Source organism: Phoca vitulina, unplaced genomic scaffold (assembly GCF_004348235.1).
Source record: "Phoca vitulina isolate PV1807 unplaced genomic scaffold, GSC_HSeal_1.0 scaffold13, whole genome shotgun sequence".
Classification (NCBI taxonomy): domain Eukaryota; kingdom Metazoa; phylum Chordata; class Mammalia; order Carnivora; family Phocidae; genus Phoca; species Phoca vitulina.
The window spans coordinates 39,357,153-39,383,201 of NW_022589716.1; the positions used below are offsets into that span (position 1 = coordinate 39,357,153).

At 44.5% G+C, this 26,049-nt stretch overlaps 1 protein-coding gene and 1 pseudogene across 8 annotated transcripts in view; both read right to left on the reverse strand.

Annotated features, from left to right (window-relative positions):
• The window catches only part of SRGAP3 (SLIT-ROBO Rho GTPase activating protein 3), a 243,659-nt gene that overhangs the window by 189,623 nt on the left and 27,987 nt on the right, over positions 1-26,049 (reverse strand). The gene's annotated exons all lie outside the window — the stretch shown is intronic.
• LOC116636762 lies at positions 1,543-4,941 on the reverse strand (annotated as a pseudogene).

The window sequence follows — 26,049 nt, forward strand, 5'->3', positions numbered from 1 at the left end:
AGAAGAAGAGATTCATATAGATAACAGGGTGTGCTGGCCTGCAAAGGAGACAAATCCTCTTGAAATCTGTCACCTCTGAATTCAACATTCTGCTAACATCAGATGTCAAAGCTGGAAGGAAAAGTTAGGCTTTTGATGCCAACATCCGCCGCTGGCTGCTTCATCAGGCAAAGAGGTAGCCTGTTTTCTAAACTAAAATCTACAAGCAGAGCTGGTTTAAAATATATCATGAGGAGACTGTCTTTGCCATTTTGTGGCTCTGAACTCCAGACACCCTTCTTAACCTCTCTAGGCCTCAGTTTACTCACTCGCAGATAAGACAATAGTTCCTATTTATTTCAATATCGTTTCAGTAACCATGAAGTGTTTTGCAGGACAACTGAACGGTTTACAAAATGTTCAGACCTAGTGTCTCATTTAATCTATACGATTGTGTGATGCAGGTATTATTACTTAACGGGCGGGGAAACAGTCTCTGAAAGGCCTTGTAACTTGTTCATGGTTGTGAGTGGGTCTCAAACCTAGACCCCGTGACCCCAGACCACGCATCTTAAAAGTCTATAAGTGCATCACCAATGTCTCCCACAGCATAGTCTTCAGAATCCGTTTTATACATAGATTGCTAGAGTTATACATATATTATCTATATAACTATATAGATATCCATAGATAGAGATATAGTTGCTAGTTATTACTCTTTAAAACAGGTGTCACAATCACATAATGTTGTGTTGAAAGTGTTAACGGCTTCTTCACTGCCATGGGACTGTCACATGAATGGTAAATCTTCAAGAGAGAACAGAATCAAATTAACCAATTTAGGTAGAATCTCTCCCTTAAAATTAATATTCTAGAGGACACTTTGAGAGATGTGAAACTACCCTCTTGTAGGTACTGTTAGTTCTATTACTACCTTCCGCTAGGTGGCTGTTGCTAGAAACAGGTAAACTCCCTCCTCTGCCTCACCACACTAAACCGGCATTCTACCAAAGCCTATTGCTCAGGGATTAAGTACACTTACCAGTAAACTGGTATAATCTTGTTATTTACTGAACAGTTGCTTTCTGGTAAATTTGCATAAAATACATTATCTTTGGTAATAACATCTTTGGGGGAAAAAAAAGAAAAAGAAAACTATTCTCAAAAATCAAGAAAGCAAACAACAAAAAAACCCTTCAGGCCCAGAGTAATTAGACTGATCACTGCCCATGTATTTGCTTCCAAGGACAAAACTTTGGATGGTAAAGATTTCCTTTATCATATATTTGATTATGGCCAGATATTTTCAGAGAAGTTGAACGTTCTATGGATGTCCATGTGGCCTAGTTGCATGTGTCAAACAACGAAAAGGTATTTAATATTTACACTGACGGGGCGCCTGGGTGGGTCAGTCGTTAAGCATCTGCCTTCAGCTCGGGTCATGATCCCAGGATCCTGGGATCAATCCCTGCATCGGGCTCTCTGCTCGGCAGGAGGCCTGCTTCTCCCTCTCCCCCTGCTTGTATTCCCTCTTTCACTGTCTCTCTGTCAAATAAATAAATAAAATCTTTAAAAAATATATATTTACACTGTCTTTTATCTGTGTTCTACTGTCTCTCTATGCAGGCCCACTGAGTCAAAGGTAACACTTCTTCTGAGGCTGCTTGATTTCTGCACACAGTGATAAGGAAGACTGGGCCAATAAAGAAGGAATAAATCCCTCTTCTTTTTTTTTTTTTTTCCCATTTATAATTTTAATCGAAGCATTGCTATTCATTTTTTTCTTAACTCTTTCTTATAAGCACCAAATTTTAATAGCTAAGTCAATTTTGGGGTAAAGAAACACCATCAAAGAACTCCCCTCCAGAACAAAACAATGATGTTCATTCCTCCAAACAACCAAATTCGAAGTCTACCAAGACAAAAACAAAAAGCCCCCCCACACACACACAAAAAAAAGTAACAAAAATCACATTCTAGGGGTTCAGTGCATTTAGCAGCCTTCGCTGTGCTGTCTAATCATCCTTCAGCTGACTTTCAAAAAAATTAACACCCTAGCGCATCAAAATATACAGTTTCCATTTGCTTTAAATTAAAAATAATAATTAAAAAAAGAAAAGTTGAAGGAAATCACAATCAATTGCCTGACTCATTTCGATGTCATGTACAGCATATGAAGGTCAGGAAGGCTATTTGCAGCACACATGATTAGGAGAGATTGGTCTTCAAGGTTTAGCTTTCTTCCAAACAGTGTAAAATACCCACAATTCCAAGTATGAAGGAACACAGACGATCTCCTTTGAGAATTCCACAGGACAATACAGGCGCCCGAGCTGTTCTTCACAGAGCGACAAGGCTTCTGTCAAACTGACACAGTTACCCTGTGTAAAGTATTTCCCATCCTGTTTCAGTACTTTCACTGAGAGGTCAAGAATCAGTCTGAGAAACTCCCTTGTGGAATCTTCTTCTGGAGATGTGGAGATTGGAACGGCTGTCAAATCATTAATCACATAATCAAACTCTCTCCCTTCTTTGGCGTACCTCTTCAGTACTGGAATACAGTCTTCTATTAGAACCTGATAGCAGTCTCCTTTAAGATTGTCTAAGACGTTGCCACATGTTTTCCGCATGTATTTCTTACATCCATCAATCACCATTTGGTCAATCTCTACCATAGTGACCATCTTTGGTTTCAGTTTGACTATTTCACATAATATGCCCCCGTCTCCACCCCCAAGAATCAGCACATCTTTGCCATTGTAGTCTTCTTTTCCACTGCCCATGATGGTCTGGGTATACGCCAAATCACTCTCTGCCAGATTAACATCCCCACTAAGGATGAGAATATTTCCAAATTGCTTCGAGTGTAGAATTTTAATGTTCTGATAAGGTGAATCTTCATCATACACCACTTCATCTATGTCATACTCAACCAGGCGACCATCAGCAGTGGGCCAGTATCTGTCGATAGCTCCTCCCGAATTATGGATGGTAATCACTTCACCCGCACAGCACCGTCCTGACTCAATTCTTTCATTCTTTCTTCTACTTTGTTCAAAAGACTGTCAACTTCTTGGCCTTGCGAATCACCGTCATAACTCTGAAGATCCAACAACACCAATCCATGTGGGTAAATTCTCAAACTGGCAAAGCTGCCGTTTTTGTTGATGTAGGTTGCTAGATAACCGTGGTCTTGCCAATTGTGCACCGACTCCGTCATCCCTTGTTCCTGGAAAATGGACCGGAGGCCTTTTAGAATGGTCTCGCCATCAGCTTTGGCGCCGAGCTTCAAGTCGAGCGTGCCGTGCCGTGCTGCTGCCATAGTGAGGAGAGGCCCTGTGCCATTCCTGGGGGAGGCGGCCGCGGGAGACTGGGGGACCGCACGGCATGTAGGGCTGCAGCCCTAAATCCCTCTTCTTCTGAGATGTGCTTGCAAGAAACAACTTCAGGGCCAGCTTCCTGGATACACAAACTGTATACATACAAGCTACCTAGTGCCCAGCGCTCAGGAGGGTGCTTGGTTTGGTGCTCTGCCAGCGCTGTCTGGAAATTCGTAATAATTTTCAAATAAGGGGCCTTGCATGTTCATTTTGTACCGGGCCCCGCAAAGTGTGTAGCCAGTCCTGAATAACCAATATTTAATTTTAAGTTCCATGAAGGCAAAGACCGTATCTCTATCTATTCCCAGCACCTAGCATTGTGGCCAGCACAAGAAAGGGGCAAACTACATATGTATTGAATGAATAGGTGCAAGGAAAGGGAAGAAGAGAAGCCAGTCCCTCCTCTTCTCAGAAAGGCCTAAAACCGCCCTTACATTTTGAAGGTCATTCAAATGTAAAACAGGATCAGTCAGCAAGTGAGGAAAACTCACACACAAACAAGCTGGTAGAATAGGCCAGCACACAAAACCAAACTCCAGCCTGTAGGAAGGCAAGCAAGAGAAGGACAGGAAGCAGGCAGACACACTGCCCTCTCCCCAGATAATGGTACGCTTTCCACTGAAACTCCAGGCGACAGCCAATTTCAAAAAAGAGCACTAACCTGAATGGGATGCATTTTCCTTCCCATCCCCATCTAATATGTGCCCCCCTTCTTTTCCTTTCTAAGCCTGCTATCTCTGATCCCCAGCACCTCTCAGCTGCTAAAAGCCTGAAAGGTTTAATCTCCAAGAAGGATGCTCCAGGGCTCTGTTATCAGAGTTACTTAATTCTGCATTTGCCACAGCCTTAATCATCTGCGTCAGACCACACTCCTGTGACTCATGCACACACACTTGCTCTCTGGGAGCTGAAAGTTGTTCTCACTTCATCAGCACCTCAGAAGCATTAATAAAGTGCAAATACATAGTGGCAAAGGTGGGGGATGGGGAGGGTGTTCTTGGTGTTGTGTTTTTGTTTTCCAACACTGATGTTCTAGCAACACCGACTGAAATTTTAAAAAAAGAAAAAATCACGGCATTTCACCCCCACCAACAACTGAATGGCATTCATTTTCCCATGTTTCTTCTCTTGCTCATTTCACATCATTGTCATGACAATAAAAACGTCTACATATTGCTATATTGCCTTCAGAGGCCTTGTTTCTAAGGACTGAGTAATATTCCATCAAATGGCTGTGACCATCTGTTAGGAACTAAATGCATGTGTCTGCCCCCATGCTCCTTTGTTGAAGCCCTAACCCTCAATGTGCTAGTATTTGGAGGTGGGGCCTTTGGGAGGTAATCAGATTCAGATAAGGTCATGATGAGGTGGGGCCCCAGGAGAGGATTAGTGTCCTTGTAAAAAGAGGAAGAGACCAGAGCTCTGATGCTCACTTGCCTGCGTGCACACTCTCTCTTTCCCTCTCTTTCTCTCTCTCCCCACCATGTGATGATAGAGCAAGAAGGCAGTCATCTGCAAGCCAGGAAGAGAGCCTTCACTGAGAACCTGACCATGCTGGCACCCTCATCTTGGACTTCCCAGCCTTTGGAACGGTGAGAAATAAATGTCTGGTTTTTAAGTCACCCAATCCATGGTATTTTGTTAGAGTAGCCTGAGCAGACTAAGATGCCATCCAACACTTAGCTATTCTCTTCCTGTTGGACATTACATAGGTTGTGCCTTTGTTTGTTATTATAAGTATTGCTGCAATGATTATTTTTGAAAGCATGGAATCTAGAAGGGAGTAAAATTGCCTTCAAATTTTGGCTATGTCTTTTACTAGCTGGTGAGACCCTAAAGGGGAAATAATAGTATTTCCACCTCAAAGCATGGCTGATGAGAAAGTGTTTTATAAAGTGTCTAACACTCTATATGTTTCATTATGACTGGATGTGCCAAGCCCTGTCCAAAAACAATTGCAAACATGTGATACCTGTCCACTGGAAACCTGCCACTGAGAAAGAAAGCAGCTGGAGGTATTAAACAGAGGAACTATGACAAAAAAGAAGTAGGAGGCCAATATTACTCTAGACATTAAAGTATAGATGTTTAAGAAAAAAATCAAGGCTTCAAAAAAAGGCCTTAGGAACTACAAAATGCCACATAGGTTACAGGTTGGCTAGTAACCATGAAAATGGCATTTAAAAGCAAACTGATTAGGGCGCCTGGCTGGTTCAGTCAGGAGAGCATGCAACTCTTAATCTTGGGGTCATGAGCTCAAGCCCCACGTTGGGTACAGAACCTACTTAAAAAATTTTTTTTAATAATAAATAAATAAAAGCAAACTGATTAAAGCAGGGGCTGATAATATGGCAGTTACATGCAAGGCATCATTTATGTGCTTGGATGAAAAAAGCGTTAGCCAGAAAGGTAGTAAACTGTGTCCTTTGAGGATTAAGCCATGAACCATGAGAAGAAAATTATTTGTCCTTTATTTGTCACAATATATTTTGTTTTTAAGATAAATAAGCTATATTATCAAAACTAAAATTGTCTTATTTGAATATACTTTATGAAGACCCTATTTACCACAAGGATTATTGTGTTCAGTCAATAAATATTTATTGGTGCCTATGACATGATATTATGCTATGTTCTAGGATAAATAGAAAGATGAAGAGGATGAGCTCCCTGCCCTCAAGGAGCACATAAAAGCCCATGATTAATGTGAGTTGTGCTGTCCTATAAAAGTACCTGCAAAGTGCTATGGAAGAAAAGGAGGAAGTCAATCTGCCCAATAAAAGGGTGTTCAGAAAAGGTCTCACAGTTGAAGTGATTTTTGATCTGGATCTTATTGGATAAGCAGTTTCCCAGGCAAAGAAGGGGATAAACAAACAAACAAACAAACAAACATGAATACGTATGTACATCCCTGAAATAGAAAGCAGAAGAAATTCCAGAACCCCAAAAGACAGAGTTCCAGGCCACATTGCTTGGAATAGTGTAAAGTCACCTGCATCATCAATACCTGTAATGTTTGCTTCAAATGCAGATTCCTGGGCTCCACCCCAGACCTACTGACATAGTGGGGTCCAGCAGTCTGTGCCTTACTAAACTCCTCAGGTCACTCTGACACATGCCAATGCTTAAACCAGTGATACCAACAACAAAATGGTACTTTCAAAGCACAATTCAAGTCTCAACTGCCCCCTGAGATCATCAGCCATCAATGGTTTAGAAATGCATCAGTGAAGGCCATGGAGCAGGAAGAGGGGTGAGCATGGAGGTACCTCCTTCAAGTCATTTCCAAAGACTGTCCCCCACCTCCCTGCCCTTGACAGCCAGCCAGTGCTGGTCCAGATAGACATATTCTCTAATCAGGCAGACACCATTCTTTTGGATTAAAATTGGTTTTCCAACAAGAAGGCCCAATGACAACAGACCAAACATGAAGGACAGTGACAGGAGGCAACCATGGACCACTCTTGTCCCCTCTTGACCACCACCTCTACCTCTCACAAATCAGGCTAGTATACCCCAAGACCCTGAGTAAGGAAAGGGGCAAGGGAGCTCCTCTGATGTCCACTGGTGGTGACTGAACCAGTGTTGAAGCTCAGGTGACGGAAAAGCCCGGAAGCCAAGGCAGATGTTCAGCCAAATTAAGTGGTTCCAGGAGAAAATGAAAGCTTGCCTGCCCAGACATCTGGTGTCCATTAACCTCCTAAGCAGAACTGCAGCAGAGCCATCTGCTGGAACAGACTCTCAGGAGGCAAGGAGCTTCCCCCACCTCTGTGTGCCTTTGCACGCTCCCAGCAAAGACTTGGCCTCAAGAAGGGAGAGAAAGACACTGGCCCATTTACCTTCAGGGCCCTATAACCGGTTCCTCCCAAACTTGGGGGCCAGCAGAGAGAACGGTTGAGAGACCCCCCCCCCCCATGGGGCTCCAGTCAAAGCACTAGATGTTAGCCACCAGGGGAAGTGAACTGATGTCAAGGACAGCTTATTCAGTATCAAGTGCATGAAACACACAAGGGGATGCTGTACAAGGATTGTGGGTGCAGAGAACCCTGATTTCTGAGTGGCGCAACTGACAAAGAAAGAGAGGAAAGAAACTAACATTTAGTTAGGCAATGTGCTAGGCATTTTCAGATACATTTATCTTATTTAATCCCTACACCTCTATGCCCTAGGTGCTATTATTTGCATTTTACAAATGACAAGGCTGGAATTCAAACTCAGGTCTTCAAAACTTCCAGAAAAAGTCCAATGCTTCTGTCAGTGGATGACTGTGCCACAAATTAAGCCAGTTTTTTTGGTTAGGAGGATGGGTGGGAGGGATGGGGGAAGGGCTGTTACAAAAGCTATTTGTGCGGCTATAACAAAAGATTATGCATGGATGGGGTTTGCTGCCTTTGATGCTTTTGAAGATGACCAGACTGAGGCTTGAAATGTATCCATGGAAACTGGTATGGTGGGAGCGGAGGCCAAATTAGCTCACCCTTGCATCAGTTGGGTTGGGGACTCTGGAGACTGTTCCTTGATGAAGAGAGGGTGGTGTCAGCTCCCACTTCATCTTCTGGACTCGGCCTCTCCTGTCCCCACAGCTGGACCACCTAAAGGCTCAGTCTCCTCCCAAGACACCAGCTAATCCAAACACCAGGCTTTCTGTGAAGTCAAGCCTTAATCACCTTCTGAGCCCCCCGTTCCAGGGGGCTGAAAACTCACCTGAGGAGGCCCCAGGACAAGCATAACTCTGACTTTCACTATCCATCCCTGCTCTGGCAAAGACCTGGGCCATGACCCTTACCTGCAGCAGAGGTTTACCGCCCCTGTTCAGACCTCCAGATGGAAACTGCCCATCTGCCTCATCCTTGAGCCCTCTCCTAGATTCCTACCCCAGCTCCGTCCACCCCTTCGAAACTCTTCTTTCGCTCAGTGGGAAGCCCCAAGCTGACATTCTGCCTGATTCACCACTGAGCGTGCAGGCCTTTGATATTGGGTCTCACAGTGTACACCTCTATTTTTTCTCCTGCCAGCGTACGTTCCCCACTCGAGAACCTCGGCACCGTTCCCCGGCTGCCTGCAGGGTTGGTGGCCCACAGCCTTCAGCTGAGCCTCTTTCCAGACAAGCTCTAGAGGGTGAAGAAAGCGTATGCCTTAGGGAATGACTTAACCTCTGAGTCAGATTCCTATGATAAATTGCTAAATGAACACTGGGGCTGTTATCCTTGAAGCTACCAGCATGTTTAATTATCTGATTCATTCAACAAATATTTATTGAAAACTTACCACATCGGTTCATCCCTGCAACTCCATTTAAAAGTCACTTCCTCCAGGAAGTCCTACCAAATCACCAAAGCTGGGATAGATCACTTACTTCTGTGTTCCTGCAGCCCCTGACTTTACCCTTCCCTTAGCTCTTATCCTCTGCATTGTAATTACCTGCTTTTAGCCTTTCCCCTCCATTGGGCCATGAGCTCCATAAGGGCAGGCAATGTGTTCACTCACCTTTGTATCCTCCATGCCTAGCTCATGCCTGGCACATAGTAAGGGCATAAAAATATTTGTAAACTAACTCACTAAGTCATTAAGCAAGGTGTCGCAGAAAAAGCAAAGATAATATCCTGAGTTCACACAGCCCTTTAAAATATACAAATTGGGGGCACCTGGGTGGCTCAGTCGTTAAACGTCTGCCTTCAGCTCAGGTCATGATCTCAGGGTCCTGGGATCGAGCCCCGCATCGGGCTCCCTGCTCGGCAGAAGCCTGCTTCTCCCTCTCCCACTCCCCCTGCTTGGGTTCCCTCTCTCGCTGTGTCTCTGTCAATTAAATAAATAAATAAAATCTTTATAAATAAATAAATAAATAAAATGTGCAAATTGTTTTCATAACCAGGGTCTCATTTGGTCCTCAGAACAACTTTGCAGGGTAGGCAGGGCTGGAACTGTTTCCTCATTCTACAGATGAAGACCCAAAGACCAGGGTGTGCCAAAGTGGCTTACACCCTGATGGAGCCAGGTCTCCTGACTGCTCAGCTAGTATATCTCCCTTCCATCTGAGCCTCCCCCACCAAAACAGGAGGAAGCAGACCTCACATAGAATTTGATGTCTCTAGGAAAGGCTTGCTTCCACCAACCCAGCCCACTCATGGGATCTGGGATTTCCCTCACTGGGAGACCACCACCCTAACTGTGAATGCAAGAAGGCATGAAGCATCGGGTACTCATCTTGGAAACTATTTAGACCCCAAGGCAGAAGATCACATGTGACAAAAGTCCTAGGGAGCAGGGCCTTCTGTGCCACTCAGGAAAAGTGGAGAAGGGTCTGCCTGGGATGATAGAATACATTAGTGGAAACCTTAGGGCACGGCCTCTCAGCTCTGGGCAGCTCACTGGCCTAGGGGAAGCCACACCCCCCACACTCCTACCTAGTCTCCTGCACCCTCCGGCTGGAGCTGAGCTGGACCTATCTCTGCTTCCACGGGATTCGGCTCTGAACTTTATCTCTATTTCTGTTGAACACTACACTGCCTCAGCTCCCTGAATATCCTATCGGTTGAGAGATAAAATGAGAGAAGAGGGAGGGGTACGTACACAAAAGCTCTCTTCCAGCTGCAAAATAGAAATTCTTTTCTCTCCTGCCCCATAGGGGGAAAAAATTTCACCCAAACACTGTACCAAACGGATCTTAACTCTCCCTAGGGTCTGGGGTTTTTTTTGTTTTTTTTTTTTAAAGTCCTAAATGAAAGCATGGTTTTTCCCTAAAGAAACTGTGATAATACAATTAGCGATACACAGAGGCCTGAGCTGGGAAATCGCCTGCCCTCCCCACCCCCCCCACTCCCCACCCCCCACCCCCACAGCCCCAGCCTCCGTAGGAGTTAGGCTTTGAAATGAAGAAATCTATTGTCACTGGGGAACATGGAGCTAAATCACAAATCCCAGCAGAGTGGCGACGCTGAAACCTCCCTTTGTAGAGGGAACCGGGAGGCTGCACGTTAATGGCTGGACGTTATTTGCGGCAAGACTGAACCTATTCTCTCGGCTTGTTTAAGCTTCCATGGGCCATAAACATTGATCACCATCTAGACTGCAGCACCTTAGTGATGTAAATCATTTGTCCGCCTGGAGCTCTGGGAGAGAATCTCCTTTCAGACCCTTAACTAAGCGTGGGAGGAACACCCAGAAAATTGCTGAGCCTAGGCTGAAAATGCCCGGTGAAATCTAGCCCAGAGGTGTCCAATGAAAATATGAAGCAAGCCACACGTTTCTTTTCAAATTTTCTAGTAGCCACATTAAAAATAAAAGGAGGTGAAATTAATTTTAATAATATATTTTACTTAATCCAATACATCCGAAACATCATTACTTCAACAAGTAACCCATAGAAAAATTATTATGGAATATTTCACATTCCCTTTATTCTGTACTGTTTTCAAAATATGAGTGTATTTTACATGTACTGCATGTCATAATTCAGACTAACCACATCTCAAATGCTTGGTAGGCTGGTGGCTACCATATTGGATAGCATAGCTCTAAAGTTTGCAAAATATATCTAATTTGAGTTGTTTTTTTTTAAAGTAGGCTCCACGTGAGGCTTGAACTCACCACCCTGAGATCAAGACCTGAGCTGCAATCAAGAGTCAGAAGCTCAACTACTGAGCCACCCAGGCGCCCCCTAATTCAAACTTTTATAACAAGACCCCTGAAGTAGGCATTAGCATCACCATTTCATAGATGAAAGAGTTGAGGCTCAGACTGAGTAAATGAGTCGGCCTCATGCAAATCTAGAATTTATATCTCCTGCCTCCTGGTCCGGAGTACCTACCATTTCCCACCACTTATACAAATCAGGATCAAAATTACGGCAAAGATAAGTCCAGTGCTTACAGAACACAAATACATGATTCACTATAGCCAGAGGTGGAAGCAACCCAAATGTCCATCAGTGGATGAATGGATAAACATGTGGTAAATGCATACAGTGGAATATTATTCAGCCTTAAAAAGGAAGAAAATTCTGTCACATGCTACAACGTGGAGGAAACTTAAGCAGTGAAATAAGCCAGTCACAAAAAGACAAACACTGTGTAATTCCACTTATATGAGGTCCCTATCCTAGTCAGACTCATAGAGACAGAAAGTAGAATGGTGGCTACCAGGGCCTGGGGGAGGAGGGAATGGGGAGTTAGTGTTTCATGGGGACAGAGTTTCAGTTTGGGAAGATGAAAAGAGGCTCTGGAGGTGGATGGTCGGCATGGCTGCACAAGAAAGTGAATGTACTTAATGCCACTGCCCTGTACACTTAAAAAGAGTTAAAATGGTCAATTTTATATTTTACCACAATTAAAAAGAATCAGCTATAAAAGAAAAGCAGGTGCTCTGCTAAACTCCATGAGCATTATCACATTTCATCCTTACAACAAACCCACTTCGTAGAGCAGGTGTTGTGATTATCTGCATTTTAATGATGAGGAAGAAAAGGCTTACACATATTAAGCAAATAGTTTAAGATCCCAGGGCTAGTGAGTGGCGGAACCCGGATCTGAACTCAGGGAGTCTGATTCCTGAGCCCGTGCTCTTAAATAATGATGTTCTCCACGAAACCTCTCTGATTGTCCTCAAAGAGAAATAGAAATAATCCAGGGAGGAAATGGAAATGACATCTGTTATCATCTATTCTCAGCACAACAGTCATGAAACCCCCTTGGAAACATGGACTTCATGGTATCACTCACCTGCTCCAAATCCACCTGCAATAAAACACAAGATCTTTATTCCCTGCCCCCAAGACCCTGCAGGATTATGGCCCCTTGATGCCTCCTCAATCTCTTCTCCCCCTTAGCCCATCATGTTCCTGCCACCCAACTTCTCCACCTTTCTTAAACCTGCTAATGCCCAGGGCCTTGGCCCCTGTCATTCCTCCTTCCTGGGATGCCCTTCACTGACATCTGTGTAGCCAGTTCCTCCCTTCATTCAGGTCTTTAGCCAGAGGTTCCCTCATTCCAGAAGGCTTTTTGTTCCCTGTCTCTAAAATAGAACACTTACTTGCCCTCAGCTCGACACCCTCCATCCCCCTATTCTCTTCATTTTCCTTCATAGCGCCCACCATTACTTGATAGTATGCATTTTTCTGTCTAGTTCATTGCTATCTGCCTCCCTCTGCTGAAAGGCAACTCCAAGAGGGCAGGGAGTTTGCTTTGTTTACTGCTGTACCCTTTGTCCCTAAAGTGATACCTGGGACACAACAAATGCTCAAAGAACATTTGTTGAATGAATGGAAGACTGGATGGATGGACTCATTGAGTACTTCAGTCAATCCTCACATAGGGTGACCAACAACCCTGGCTCACCAGTAAGTAAAGGCATTCCCAGGATGTGAGACTTTCAGGGCTGGATCTGAGAATCTCAGGTCCAGAGATGAAGGAACAGGAGCTCTAACCAAATGAACTTTGAATTTCCTACCAGCAATCTAATTTTATAACCCCATGGTTTCCGGTCCTTAAAGCCACACACCTACATGGTGGAGATATAGAAAGATTGTGCTTTGGGCATAACTGGACTTGGTTTGAACCCAAGATCTGCCATGTAATGCCACTAGGCAAACCATTCAACCTCCCTTAAATCTCAGTGACTTCACCTATAAACTAGAGTAAGTAATCCCAGCTCAGGGGGCTGACTGTGTGAGAATAGTCAGATCATCCATGTCCCATGAATGGGTCCCCCTGGGAAGCAAACTCCAAGACGAGACCATAACATGGAAAGTTTTTTAGGGTGTGCTCTTTGTTTCAAATCCTGTGGAAGGAAGGAAAAGGAAGTAGGACTGGGTAGAGTGAGAAGTTGGGTCCCAACAGTCCCAGTGGAGGCGCTGACATTTAGAGGGCCCTTCACAGTTGTCCCGGGTTTGGGGGAGGGAGCAGGACCTTCACACCTGCAGCTGAGAAGGGGGTGTAATCTTAAGCTACACAGCTCTCCTCAGCAGAGGCAGTTCTCCAAGGGGGTCAACAGCTGAGGGCTGTCAGCCAACAGAACCCCCAGGACCTAAGGATAAGTCCTTCAATCCTGAAGAGGATCCCCTTGTCTGCCAAACCATGCAGCACATATGGTAAGTGCTCAACAATGCTCTTGTTGTCATTACCTTAGGACATAATTCAAGGCCAGGTCTATATCGCTGCAAAGTCTGTGCTCCTTCTGCTCTGACTCCCAGCTCTTTAGCTGAACCTCTCAAGTCACTGCCTCTACTTTAGTTCAACTACTCTTTGAACAGATCCCTCTTCCCTACCCAGACAGTGAGTCCCCTAAGAACAGGCTCGATTCATCTTTGTGCCCCCCTCTCACAGTTGCCTTTGGCACCCTAGGCTTCTTGAGTAACAATAAATGAGCAAGAGTATGCCCATCTTTTCCCAGATCCCCAAGATTTTTATGTATTTTGACCATATTCTTTCTAGGTCTTCAATATCCTCAGACCTATCCAGGTTAGCCTAGAATTGCCCAGGGTCAAAATATCCCAGGCAGAAAAATGCCCACCGAGAAACCATTTTGACTTCAGAGCTAGAGCTTGAAGCACCTCTCTTCTTCCATTATCCCAACCTCCCTCCATTGGGCCAAGATCTAATTGCCAACAGCCAGCTCATTTCTGACATGTAGCAAACAGAAAAGTCAGAAGGGTCTTAGAAACCCATCATCTACTCTTCCTGCCTCAACTCCCCAGACTACTGCAAATGCATGCCTTCTCTCCTCATTACAAGAAAAGAGAAGAGTTTTGGGGTGTTAAGAATAGAACCCACAGATGTTGCCAAGTCCCTTTCTAAAGCCCTCTTGAAATATCCTCTTATTGTCCAAAGCTAAGTCAATTCATGGAATGCTTTAGGAAGGGATAATGAAAGGAGTCCTAGTTAAGCACACGTTCTGGTGTCAGGTGAACCTAAGTCTGAATCCCGGCCCCAGCATCTGCTAGCTGTATGACTTTGACCAAGTTACTTAAAAGATCCCTGTGCCTTTTTCCATGGGGAAATAACTGTACCTCTCTCACAGAGTGATTGCAACGATTAACAACAACCAATGACATATCGTACGCATTCGATTCATGTCAGCTGTCATAATTATTATTAGCAAGGGGCTGGGAAGCAAAAAATGTCCAGATTTAGTTCTCAGGCTTTGCACTTATATGTGAAGGCTATGCTTATATGACACCAAAACAACTACATAAAGAGTGGGGAAAAATCTCCTAACCGTCCAGATGTTTGGTAAATGAAGCGCATATAACGTCCCTCAGCTTTCTCCCCCATCAACATTTTACCTTCCTCACCTCCTTCTGGGGATATTATAAATATCTCAGTGATAGTTGTAAAATGTTCACAGATTTTTTTTTTTGTCCCTAACAGATATGATTACTTAAAAATGTAAAACATGTGTATGGCACAATGACCATGAACAGAATTTTTGAGGGGGAAAAAAAAGGGATAAGCAGAGGAATGAAACATTTGCAGTAGATTTTATAAGCAAAAGGTCAATTTCCCAAAACACAAAGAGTTATTTCAAAGCTATAGGAAAAGATAAGCAACTCACTGGAAAATTGGGAGTGGACAAACAAATGGTCAAAACCTCTCTCATGATAAAAGAAATATCAATTAAAATGACAATAAGACATCTTTCATTTATGATATTAGAAAAACTAAAATATTCCTTCTCGCCTGCACTGACAAGTACAAGGGAAAATGGTCACTCTCCTGCGCTGCCACGGGCAGGAGATAGAAGTTGGTGCGGCTTCTGGAAGACAATTTGATACTAGCTATTGAAATGTCAAATGTTTACATCTGTTTACTAGGAACTTCCCCTTCTAAATATATATTCTCCAAAAACATTCACACATATGCATAAAGATATATGTATAAGGATTTTCAATACAGGGGAGCCCAGCTGGCTCAGTCAAAAGAGCATGCAACTCTTGATCTCAGGGTCGTGCACTTGAGCTCCACGTTGGGTGTAGAGATTACTTAAAAAAAAAAAAGGATGTTCAATACAGCATTATTTGTTCATCAAAAACAAACAAAAAAAGCAACAAAAAACAAGTAAATGGCCGCCAGTGAGGTTTGGCTGAACACAAAATGGAAATGTGTATAGGCACTCAAAAAGAATAAGACATACATCCACATAGAGATATGGACCCAAATGTCCACAGCAGCATATTCGTACTAGCCAAAAACTGGTAACAACCCAAATATCCACCAACTGGTAAGTAAACAAAATGAAGAATATCCTAAAATGTAACACTGTTGAAAAGGAACAAAGGTCTGTCGCATGAATGAACCTCAAAAACACTCTGTTTGTTAAGAGGAGCTAGACACAGAAAAATACACATTTTTTTATTCTACTTATATGCAAGCCCATAAAAGGCAAATCTATAGAGACAGAAAATAGATTAGTGGTTGCCTGGTGACAGAGATGAGGACGGGGAGTGACTGCAAATGGGCAAAAGGAATATTTTAGGGGTGACAGAAACATTCTAAAATTGGACTATGGTGTTAGTTGCACAATTCTGAAAATTTACTAAAAAAGTCAATTATACAGGTCAATGAATTAAAACAGGTGAATTTTATGGTACATAATTTATACCTCAGTAAAACTATTTTAAAAATAAAATGAGATAAATCAATAAATTCTCACAGGCAAAGATGTCCAAGAAAAACTTAAATTTTCCTAGAACAAATGAAATAGTATGAATAATATTATACAATTGTTAAGGCAATCATAATATATATTAGTATACACACAGAAAAAATTCTGTAGGAATATATAGGAAACAGGTTAACAGTGGTATTCTCTCCAGGAGGCAGGATTATAAGAACCTTTTACTTTCTTTATGGTGCACTTCACATATATATGATTTTTTTAGAACTAGGTATTTTTGCTATATGTTTGAACATTTTCTTAACAAAATATTAGGGGGAAGTGGACATTACTTTTATAATCTAAAAAAATACAATGTAAAAATTAAAATAAATAGGTAAGGAAAGCAGTGTTGTTTTAAATGGACTCTGTTTTGTTGATACTGCTGAGTCCCAGTTAAAAATGCCACATCTGGTCACAAGATGTATGGAATCTCTCATTCTCCCAGCTCCACCGCAGCCTGGAAAAAAAAAAAAATCTGAAAACCACCCATCTCTGTCTTTCTCTCATTCCAAGCTCCCCAAACAATGACTAATTCTGTTTCCCAGCCAGCCACCTTAAAGCTGGGAAGAGGAATGCCCTGGAGAGGTGTATCCCCCAGTGTTAACCTATCTATGGATACCTTGGCTTATAAAGCAATTTCTTTTGAGTTTGGCTAGCCAAAAAAAAAGGATTTCTCAAAGGTTGATAAAAATAATCTGATTATTCATTAAGCTGAAGAATGACATCAAGGGCCTAAGGACCCCATCAAGATACAGAGACCCCAGGAAGGCCTCACCCATATACCTGACCCGCCTCCCTGTCTTGAGTTCTCTAAGCTCAGACTCTGGCAGCTCAAAAACTTTAGTATTTTCTTAACTTTTACTGAAGTGTAATAGACATACAGAAAAGTGCCCATATTTTTTTCAAAGATTTATTTGAGAGAGAGAGTGAGAGAGAGCACGAGCAGGGGGAGGGGCAGAGGAAGAGAGGAGAGAGAGAATCCTCAAGCAGACTCCCCCGCTGAGCGCGGAGCCTGACGCAGGGCTCAATCCTTGGACCCCAAGATCATGACCTGAGCCAAAATCAAAAGTCAGATGCTCAACTGAGCCACCCAGATGTCCCAAAAGTGTACATATTTTAAGTAGAGTTTTTATGAAGACTCCAAGTCTCAAGGATAAATCTTTCCCTTTACCAATGGAAACCACAGTGCTACTTTTTTTTTTTTTTTTTGCTTCTCCTAATCAGAGGTGAATGAAGGAGCTGTGCTAATCATAACCCATAGCCACGCTGGTCCCATATCCCTGAAAATCTGGACTGAGATGTGTACTGTGGGTGGTGGTTTGTTCCCCAACCCCAAGAGGTGCTTCCAAGTCAGGTGCCAACATCTCATGACTCAGAGTAGAGGGGCTGAGATCAGCCCAGGCTTCCCCAAGAGGAAGCTCTCCAGCTGTTACAAAGAAAGAAAGATGGAGTGAACTCTATTAGACTATAAGCTTCATGAGGGCAGGAAGCATGTCTGTCTGTTCATCAATATAAACCCACTACCTGGTACACAATAAGTAGTCAATAAATATTTGTTAAAAGAAATCCTGACTGACTCGAATAATTAAGGTGAAGACAAACCCTGGAAACCAGGCCACAGAGCAGAAACCCCAAAAGTTTTGGGGAGGGCTACTGCTAAACCAGATGGTGCCTTGGTGCCAGTTAGAAAAAGACAGCCCCTTCTCCTGCTGATTTAGCTCCACACCAGAGCAAATTGCTTGGTGAACAGAGTCTGGACTGGGTTTTAGGCCCTCCTCTCAGCCAGGTGCCCTTGTGTAGGGGACAACCTGCCCTGCCATCTGGGTGGCCCTGTGTTGGTTATCACTGCTGCTCCTTGTGCCCATTGTCAACACAAATCATGTAGACTATTCCTTGCCAGGTTTCTGGGCAGATGCCCTGTTTGTCCCCAGGAAAGTCTGACCTGAAGTGAAAACCAAAGGCTTAGAAAAATCTTCTTATGGTCAGTAAATGTTTGCTTATTTTCTTGAAAGAGAGAGACACAGTGAGAGAGGGACACAAGCAGGGGGAATGGGAGAGGAAGAAGCAGGCTTCCCGCCGAGCAGGGAGCCCGATGCGGGGCTCGATCCCAGGACCCTGGGATCATGACCTGAGCCGAAGGCAGACGCTTAACGACTGAGCCACCCAGGTGCCCCTAAATGTTTGCTTATTAATTACAGGACCATGTAGTCCCAACCCCTGCATCCTCTGAAAAGGAAATGCAGAATTTCCCCCTGCTCACTTCAACCCCTTCCATACTCCTAAGAGAGAGCAAAGCGGATAGGCAAAAGGAAAAAAGAGAACACCCAACTTTACACCAGGAGACCATCCTTTTCATATGAAACCAGTTACATGAGCTTCATACCCAAATACCTCAAGGATGATTTTAGCTGAGCTTGTTCTGATGTGCAGGCATCATCTCTTGCCTAGGTTGCTGTGATAACCCCTGACTCACCTCACTGCTCTCCTTGCCTACCAACGATCTATTCTCCACATTCCAGGAGGAGGGTCTTTTTAAAGGAGAAAATTGATCATGTCATCTCCCTGCTTAAAATCTCTAATTGCACAGAGAATAAAATTCAAGTTTTTAACATTGTCCACAAGGCCCTCTATGGCCCTATTCTGGCCAACCTCACCACCAGTTTTTTTTTTTTTTTTTTTTTTTTGACAGAGAGAGTGAGAGAATACAAGCAGGGAGGAGTAGTAGAGGGAGAGAGAGAAGCAGGCCTCCCGCTGAGCAGGGAGCCCGATGCGGGGCTCGATCCCAGGACCCTGAGATCATGACCTGAGCCGAAGGCAGACGCTTAACCATCTGAGCCCCCCAGGCACCCCTTCACCACCAGTTCTTGCAACATTCTCTACCATGCTCACTTTGCGCCTGCTATATCCACTTTCTTACAGTATACCTCCCCCCTTTTCTCTTCCTTTCTTTTTTTTTTATTCTCCAAAGCTTGTTGTTCCTGCCCCAGGGCCTTTGCACTTGCTGCTTCCTAGGCCTGGATTTGGTTTCCCAGCTCTTCACATGACATTTAGGTGTCAACTTAGAGAGGCTTTTCCTGCTCTTTTATCAAGAACTCCAATCCTCCTCCCCCCGTTCATTTTCCATTCCATTACTCCATTTTATTTTCTTTGTAATAATCACCATTATCTGAATTTGCTTATTATTAACCTTTTTATTGCCAGTCTCCCTGCTTTCCTTCATGCCCCTACACTAGCCACCACACACACACACCAGAATATAAGCTCATTTCCCACACTATCTCTGGTATCTAGAACACAACAGAAGCTCAATAAATGCTTTTTAAAGAATTACAATAATGATAATTGTAAGGCTCTTACAGTTTGCAAAGTATACTCACATCATTGCCCTATGTAACCTTAAAAACAGCTGTAAAGGGCAGGTAGCAAAACCCTCATTTTACAGATGAGGAAACAAAGATTCAGAGAGGCCAAGCAGTTTGCCACAGATCACACAGCAAGAAAGCAGCTTATTTTGCACTCAAACCCAGGTTTTCTCCTTCCAAGCCCAGAGTTCTTCCCTCAATGTACAGTTAACATCCAAGAGTGCTTCCCACTCACTGGGCATAAACTTTACAACACCAGGTGAGAAAAAAAGCAGTTACTCGCAGGACTGAGTTAAGCTCCAAGACAAAAAAGAATATGAGGCTTTGAAACTATTTTGGAAATCATCAAAATAGACAATTATGTGATATGAGCCCCCTCTGAAATCCATGATGGCGAAGATGCAGTGTCCAGATGTCCTATCTCAAGTTTAATCTGTGTTTATAGAATTCCCTGATTCAAATGAAGGACAGGGAACTTGGAAGTGGGGGGAAATGGAGAGAGATGAAAAAGGCTGTATCTCTACCCAAGAGTAGCAAATAGAAACTATGACTAATAGGGGAAACTCATTGTAGGAAACTAACCACATGCTACAGGAGGATCAAATTTCTCACCCTTCAGACCAGAAAGTTAAAGGCAGAACAACCACGGCATGCTGACAACCATCTTCTCAGTCCCGGGTCAAAGAAACCGAGACAAAACTATCCCTGGGAAGTGAAACTGAAGTGGCCTTCAGGGCAGGGGAGCTGGGTGGATGCGAAGGAATACTTACCATTATATTTATAATGCTTTGTATGTGTCTCTACTACATATTCAAAACATGAACTAAATTTAAACAAACAATTTAAAAACCAAGAGAATTGGTTTCAGCAGCCACTTCGGTCAGTCAGTTCTTCCAGCCCCAGCCTCCCCATCAGATTTCATCTTTCCCAATCCAGTCAAAGGTGAGCAGTCAGGCCTACTCCTCCCTCTTCAGAGCATGACCTGTAGCAGGTTCTTCCTTTGGTCTCACTCAAATCTAAGCCATTTCCCTTCCGATCCTGGAGTCATAGAGAACCATCTTCTCCATACCCTTCATTTTACAGATGAGACCCAGAAAAGGAAGGGACTTTCTCGGGATCCCCCAACTAGGCAGTCGCAAACTTAGAGCCCAAGTGCAGATTCCCTGTCTCCCTGTGCTGTGCTCCTTCTGTGACACCAAGCTCCTTCTCTGTTCAACATCCAGAAAACCAGAATACCAAGTGTTAATATGTACAGTGTAGGAGTATCAGCCCACGGGGCCATTCCCTAAAGACTCCTCTTTTCCACACTCTATTAAACTGTCTCAGACCACTCCAGAGCGCTCAGCCTCTGGCTCTCCCCTGGAGGCAGGACCATCCCAAGGGGAATGCGAAACTCGTGGGGGTATGCCCCCAAACTGGGGAGCAATACCAGCATCTACTGCCTAGGGGCCAGGGATGCTAAACATGTACAATGCACAGGCCAGTCCACGCAGAGAAGACTCACCAGGCCAGAAATGCCCCATGGGACAGTCCCACCCATTATCTCTGCCTCACTTCTCTGAATCCTCTATCACCCTGCAAACACTGCATGTCTGCACAGTAGTAGAAGCCCTGAGAAGCACTAGCTGAATGTTGTCAGAAATAACTACAATAAAAAGCAGCATCCGATGGCTCCTTGCAGCTAAAAAACGTGGCGTACAGTCATTCTCCTAACAGCCCTAGGAAAAGGGCCCCATTGTTCTGATTTCACAGACAAACTGAGGCACTAAGGGGCTAAGTCACTTGCCAGAGCCATGCTAAAAATTGACAAGGCAGGCACTCATTAACCGAGTCTCCCAAATCCACAATCCCAAACAACGCCGCTTTTACAATAAATAGAGCTGTGGGAAATTTAAACTCCTAATAAAAGTTACCCATGGTCCAATCCTGTGCCTCATTGGCCTCATTAGATTGCATCTTCCAGGATCCCTCACTACCCCACCCCCACCGCTCCGCAATCCTGGGAAACATACCGAGTAGTCCTGATGGGCCTCACCTTGGACAAGGCTGTAGTTTTCCGACCATATTTCACAGGTCACTAAAATCCGCCCCCACCCCCCACCCCCTGGGGCACCTGGGTGGCTCAGTCGTTAAGCATCTGCCTTCAGCTCAGGTCGTGATCCCAGGGTCCTGGGATCGAGCCCCACATTGGGTTCCCTGTGCGGCCAGGAAGCCTGCTTCTCCCTCTCCCACTCCCCCCTGCTTGTGTTCCCTCTCTCGCTGTGTCTCTGTCAAATAAATAAATAAAATCTTAAAAAATAAATAAATAAAATAAAATCCCCCCACCTCAAAAATGGTAGGGGTTGTGTCTACAAAGGGTGGCCAAAGTTACAAAAGGTATTAGGGAGAAAAACAACCCCAGTTGTTTAAGAAAGTATAATTTCTCCTTTCTCTCTCTCTCTCTCACACACACACCAGAAAGGAAGGAAGAACATCATTTAGAATAAAAGGCAGGTCTTTAATCACGCACAGTTAGCTTTATGGGAAAATCCCTGCATTGTCCTTATTTTTTCATGTTGTTGCAGACTGAGAGACACTTCACAGACTGACAGTGGTCCAGGGACATTTAGGGCAGACAACCTCACTGTGACAGAAGGAGCCCTGTGGCCTTTGGACCTCAGTGCTGGCTGCAGGCCCTGGCCCTGTGGAAGCCAAACCGCCCAGAGAGAGTCACAGAGGCAAGGAGGAGACGGGTGGGGGGGTAGGGTAAGACAGAGAACCATGATGGCAGAAAATAGGTAGCAGGATGGGCCCCCGGCCCCAGTGGAAGTTCTTCCTCCCTCAGTGAGCCCCGTGCCAGTGCTCATTACCCACATGCCACAGGGGGCTGGCACAGAAGGGGCAGGAGGAGATGTCCTGGCTGGGTCTGGCTCTCCTGCCCTTCCCCCCACCTCCCTCCGCCCTCTCCTCCCTGCCAACCTCAGAGTCAAGAGCAGAGTCTCTGAGCTTCAGCTTTACAAACACAGGGAGGAAGCTAACGCAACCTTTAAGCTGCATTAACAGGATCAAGGGATGTATTATTAGTCTCACGGGCCTTCAAATTGTTCAGGGTATTTCGGAAAGACAGTGCTTAGCTTGATCTCCATATTCTAAGTGATGTTAATAATTTGGAAGGCTTATCAGTGGACTGCAGACTCAAAACTGGTCCTCCTCTATTTGGGAAGATTTCCCAGAAAACACTGCTCTAGGAGAGACCCCAGCCCTGCCAGCCGGATTGGTTAAATCCACCCTAGAAATGAATTAGGTGGAAGATATGGCAGCCAGATGGCTTTTAAAATACTGATAAGCTGAAATGTGGCAGGAAAAAGAGACCAGAGGGTCAGGGAACAAGTCATCTAGAGCATAATAGAAGAATCTAAGCATCAGAATGCTTAGCAGAGAAAACAAACTTTGCATATAAACCACCACTGCCCACCCCTGAGCCCACAGCAGGTATGATATTTTTTCCTACTGACCGTGGAACACAGTCTCAGAACCCTTCTCAACACAGCCCCCTAGCAGCCACTACCAATCCATCATAGTTGGCACTCGGTTGGGGATCATACCATCTCCAAACGAGAGGTCTCTCCATAAAGGGACACAGGTGACACATTAGACATAAACTATTCCCCACCCTTGACTTAGGAGTACACAAAAGTGGTCTTCAAATCATGAAAATGTTACCACAAGTCAGCCAACTTAGACTTACTCTGAGTTGTTCCAAAAGACAGAGGTGCCTTGCAGCTCCATTCGAGGAAGACCTTTCTAGCAAACCTTTCCAAAAAGGAGATAGTCTGATTTATGAGGTGGTCAGTCCCTTGCTACTGGAAGTTCCAATCAAAAGCTTCATGGCTGTCAGCGATTCCAGCCAAGGGTGGGCATCCAGGCAAATGCTGTGATTCTCACCAGGACTGGAGCTTCAGAGAGAATACCTATGTACTGAGCACCTACCGTGTGGCAGGGACAGGCACACAAGCTATCGCCGTGGATACCGTGACCTCCAAATACTCAGGGGACTGAGTATCTTCACCCAATGAGGGAATGGCCCATCAGGAATTCAAATCCTGATCCTGTGACTCCCAAGTCCTGCATGTTTTCCACCTGCCTCTCTGAGCTACAAACAAGCAACAACACAAGGCCTCCTCTAAAGCTAACTGGCTCTCGGATGGCGCCTACGCTGGGGGCTTTTCCTTCCCTGAAGGTGCTGCCCAACTGTTACAGGGTGGCCCTGGATCTGCTGCTCTCAGTGAGGCTAAAGCTGCTACAGAGCAGGCATTTTGTTTTCTCATTCTATCCCCAGCGAGAGTTCTCGCCACAAAGGGGCACAGATGGAATCTCTGACATTGAACTTAGTGTCTTTGTCCTAACATCCCAGGCACTGTTGTTCTTTTGGTCTGAGCCGTTTATAGCTTCTGTTCCAATGCAAAAGTTCCTAAAATGGGGTGAGGGCTAAAGCCACATCAGTCATGGATATCCAGATGATTAGCTAATTGCAGGCTGCAAGGTCCTGAGCAGTGGGAGGAAGGACAGGAAGGCTGCAAAGAGGGAAAGGGAGAAGGACAGTTTGCAGAAAGACAAAGTAACTCCATTCTCCTTGCTAGTCCTGCTGCAGCCTCATGGCCCATTTCAGATTCCTGGGGTTTCTGTCCTGTACCCCAAACCCCATTCTCTCAAGTCCCACCTTGTCCCACCCTCTGGTAACAGTACCTGTCTTTATTCTCCAGAGCCCAGGGCTTGTCCCTGACTTACCCAACACCATGGCCAGGCCCTGCTTTTTGCACGCACTATTTTGCCATCACTACAGAGTACCCCCATCTCAGATACCCAACACTCCCATTGTGTAGACCTGCACCTGCCAACTTGTACTTTCTCCAGCCCACGTGGAGCTGGGGAGGGAGGAGGGCCCCTCCCCCAGGAGGTCGTGGCTCTAGCTTCTGGCCCTTCCTGAGACAGCCCCACCTGCATCTGCTACAGTTAACCTGAGAACAGTGGACTGGCTCCAGCAATGTTCTCCACTTCCCTGAGTGTGCCTCCCACTGCTGTCCAAAGTTACCCCACTCCTTTTAAGGGAGCTTTGTGTTACGGAACCAGACCATATTTCTACCTATAATTCTATGTTTTTACCCATGCCCATCTCCCTAGTCAGAATTTTTTTGCTTCCCACCCACCTTCAGAGAACACCTTTGCTGCCTAAAGCCCTTTCTGGTGATGTGAGCCCACACAAGCCTTTCCTGTCTCTCTTTTTCCATTCAAAGTCTGTACAGCAAAATTAGTCCCCTATTTATACTATTGTCTTCTTCACTGTTTAATGAAACAATTTAGCACATCTGACATTCTCATCACTATTATGTATTTGTTTTACTTTCCAAGTAGTTTATAAATGTCACTGGATAAAAATATTCAACTTCACTTTGCACCTACTCAGTGCCTAGCTAGGGCAGGGCTAGAGTAGACCCTCTTCTTTGGAAAGTGTCTACTCACCAACAGGAGTAGGATTCTGGCTGACACAGTTCTGATGTTAACCCCACCTCACTGGCCACAACAACTTGGTTCAGGGACCACCTAAGCTGGGCAAATTAGAATCTCTTCCCCAGCAATACTGAAGTGAGGGAGGAAGAAAAGAAAACAAATCAGAAACAGAGAAAGAAGAAGCAAGAGAGACAGTCTTTCCATGTGTTCACCTCCAAATGAAACATGAACTTGGGAGCTGTCAGCAACCATTATTTATGTGTCATGTAGAAATATCAGAAATGGCCAGAGAAGAAATAGCCAAGAAGGAAGAGTGAAGCAGATGTGCAAAGAGAAGCCAAAATGAGAGAAAGTACACCAGCTAATATCTAGAACAAACCTGGGCTCCCTAGCAACCCGGTTCCTGGTCCTGGGCCATCCCGAGGCCAACTGCATTTCCCCAGCAGGGTTCCACAGAACACCCTGTATCTTTAAATAAACTCCCATTTTCATTACCACCAGCTTCAGCTGTTTCTGTTGCTTGCCACCAAAGGTTCTGATTAAAGCAAGTTCACATGTTACATGTTTTGTAAATTCTTGCACATTCATTGAATATATTCCTAACATCGCCACAGACCTCAATTCAAATAGCAGTGGTGAGGGGCGCCTGGGTGGCTCAGTCATTAAGCATCTGCCTTCGGCTCGGGTCGTGGTCCTGGGGTCCTGGGATCGAGCCCCACATCGGGCTCCCTGCTCAGTGGGAAGCCTGCTTCTCCCTCTCCCACTCCCCCTGCTTGTGTTCCCTCTCGCTGTGTCTCTCTCTGTCAAATAAAAAAAATTAAAAAAAAAAAAAACAAATAGTGGTGAATTTCTTCAGCATCTCCCATTAGGTGCTTTGAAACAAAGACCTCTAGCTGGATAACTTATCTATCAGCCATATTCATGCTTAATGACACAGATACTATGGTCACACTCAGATTAACCTGCACACAAACACCCATACGTACCTACATGCACATTACTTCAATTGCACACAGCGTGCACTCAGTGCATTTTGCCTCCTTCCCAGGTCTTTCACTCCAAAGGAGCAGAGAACAATGAAAAATAAATTAAAATTTTAGTCAATAGCCTAGGTGACATCTCTGTAATGGTACTTAGCAGTCATATATCCTGAGCAAGGCATTCAATCTCTGAACCACATTCAACAAGAC